Genomic DNA, 3,298 nt, shown 5'->3' with positions numbered 1-3,298 from the left:
TTTCTGCAGTTTATCTTTTTTTCTTATATGTGTAGCAAACAAACTTTTGAATTTCAAAGGTCATTGTGTGACTGATTACGAGTGACATATTATCAAATTAATGGACTATCATGACAAAGTATGTAAGCACCCAGATTCTAATGCAGGCCCGAAGCCTGATATGCGTGCTAGCTATGATGTGAAAATTGGCCCAAAGCCTGGCCTGAGATGTATAAAAGTCGGGCTCGGGCTCAAATGCAGGGCTGTAAACTGTTGATTTATCAGTGAGGTTTGTGCAGTTATCAATGAAGGATATCCACAGTATCAATCCTTTACTCATGGTCTTGCAATACAAAATGGAGTCGGATCCGGATTGATTACCTTTGCTGTCCGGATCCGGACCAGAGTCCGGACTTTGAGAAGCCCTGCACTATAATATATACAATTTGGACTGCAATACCTAGTTCAACCTCTAGTTGTCCATGCATCACTCTGATTACCAAAAATGGGCAAAGAGGCGGAGCGTGGGTGGAGCTAGACATATGCCTGATTTTATTTTGCTTAGATCAGTTTCTGGAGGTTCCTGTAACTGGAACAGTTTTGTTCCAACCCTATTAAAACACACCTGATCAAACTAATTGAGTCCTTCAGGCTTGTTTGAAACCTTCAGGTAAGTTTGTTGAAGCAGAGTTGGAACTAAACTGTGGCCCTCCAGGAACAGAGTTTGACACTTCTTACTTAGATCTGTTATTCTTTGGGTGAAATGCTTTATATTTCATTAAATGCGACTCATTTGTGATCTAATCACATGTGCTTGGTAGTTTACTATATCAATAAAGTGTTTACTGCGTTTTAATGCATTGAGCCAATGAGCATTGTGTTGTGAGGTTTTTCTACAGTAGGAAAATTATGGTGAACACATCAGTCTTGCTTTCTGTTCCCAGATCAGCATCATCTGTCATTTTCTGAGCTTCTTTCCTAAGAAAAAAGACATCAACATTATTTACATATGCAAAAGGATGGTATGGCTAGTCAAATAGTGCAGAGTGCAAGACAAACACTATAAGCAGATGCTTTTAGAAACACACACACAGTTGTCTTCAGGTTTCAGGTGGATCTTGTGAATCTAAAATGTCCAATGCATTTAATTGTGGTCCAGTTGCAAACACGGACACTCTTGATGTGCTTTTTCATGCGTTTCTAAAAAAGTAATCTGCCAGCATTTACATCTACATTTACATTGATGATTGTTGGGAAATGCTTTCTAAGCAAATGCCCTGGAAAATAAATTGCTGCGAGTGCTGTTTGCATTAGTTTGAATTGTACAAATTGTTCATTTCATCAGAATGGCAAAGTGTCGATATGGTTGTAGAGCGTTTGACATCGTCAAGCAGAAACTGTTACTTAAATTCAAAGTACGGATTAGCTGTACTGCAAACAATGCTTGTCTTACTCTGGGTTTTTGTTGTTTTCAGTGATATTAGGCCAATATTTAGTGAGTTTTTCCTTAAAACAAGTAGAATAATCTGCCAATGGGGTAAACAAAATAATCTAGTTTTTTCCTTTTGACAGAAGATTTTCTTACATAACCCATTGGCAGATATTGTCTTGCTTATTTTAAGGGAAAACTCGTCTCATTTCTGAAAACAGGACAATATTTTCTGATTGTCTAGAAAATGCTTCAAGACGTTTTAGATATTTGAGCTAGAAACAAAGCAAGCTGTAAGATTTTTTATTGTATTGATGAGTAACCCCGCCAGTCCTACACCACCCAACCTGCTCCGAGCTGGGATTGAACCGGCGACTTTCCGCTTGGGAGTCAGTTGCTCTAACATGGAGGCTAAAGACCTTGGCCTCTAGCGTCTGTCGCTAGAGCACCTTTAAAGGACAGAGGAGTGAGATTTACCTGCACAGCACTTACTAGCTGGCCCCCATTACACTCACCCCCCTAAACCTCACTCCCATCCAGGTCACTGCACCAATGTAACCCCACCAGTACTACACCACCCAACCCGCTCTGGGCTGCGTTTCCCAAAAGCATCGTAAGCCTAAGAAGTTCGTAGAAATGATCGTACGACTGATCTTAATATTACGGTCTGTTTCCCAAAAGCATCGTAACTTAAGTAGCACTTGAAAATCTTAGTGGATCTACGAGTGCTCTGGAGTAATCGTAAAGCCTTAAGTGCATCGTAAGGAGACAGAGTTATGAGGGCACCTGCTGGACAACCGGCAAATTGCACCTACAATTTACTTCTCTTCAAAGTCATTATTCATTTTATTTGTACGTATATCTCTATTCATTTATATTTTCTACACATTACACAATTCAATATACAAATAATAATGAATAAAGAAAAAAATAAAAATTACATAATAAATGTTAGAATGAAAAAAAAAATTACACTGTTGTATATGGACATTTCGAGGGTAGTAGGCTACATATGTTGTATTTAACAGAAAATATTTAATGTGATTTAAAGATGACACAAATAAAGGAGGAACTCAAAAAAATGTGTCAATGACTTGCTGACGTGCCCCAAACCCAGCCATGTATTGAACATGTCTTGGCTGATCATCATGAATTCTCATCTCAACTTCATTCTCTTCCTCCACCTCTTCATCTTCCTCCCTGATGTCCAAGGGCACTCTTGCCCTCACTGCAATGTTGTGCAACATAGCTGTTACTGTTATTACAGCACAGCACTTTTGTGGCACAAAGAGAAGACCACCACTGGACTTGTGAATAGCCCGAAAGCGTAGCTTCCACCTTCCTAAAGTGCGCTCCACAGTACTTCGGGCAACACGGTGAGCCTCGTTGAAATGTGCCTCACTGTTACTGACAGGATTAGCAACAGGGGTGAACAGATATGGCCTCAATGGATATCCGCTGTCACCAAGCAGCCTCCAATGTCCGTTTGAGTTTTGGGCCTCTTGACCCACAGATGAGTTGGTAAAGATATAGGAGTCATGTGTGCTCCCAGGCCACCTTGCAACAATGTCTGTGATTAAACAGTTATGGTCACAGATCACTTGGCAGTTGATTGCTGGATAACCTTTGCGGCATATATATGTATGGCCATCCACAGAAGGCGTACTGATGGGAATTAAAGTACCATCAATGACTCCAATGACTTGTGGTATATGGTAATGTGTTAGAAAATACTCCTGAATGTCTGACATGGCCTGTCTTGATGCTGGAAATTTGATGTGTTCAGCTGCAAGTGGAAGCAGTGCATAGGTGACTGCTTGTACAGCTCTGGACACAGATGGTTTACTTAGTCCAAGTCCATCTCCAAGTACCTGAAGAAAACTGCCTGTT

This window comes from Danio rerio, chromosome 7 (genome assembly GCF_052040795.2).
Source record: "Danio rerio strain M-AB ecotype USA chromosome 7, GRCz13ab, whole genome shotgun sequence".
NCBI classification, from domain to species: Eukaryota; Metazoa; Chordata; class Actinopteri; order Cypriniformes; family Danionidae; genus Danio; species Danio rerio.
This window is presented reverse-complemented; position numbering follows the sequence as displayed.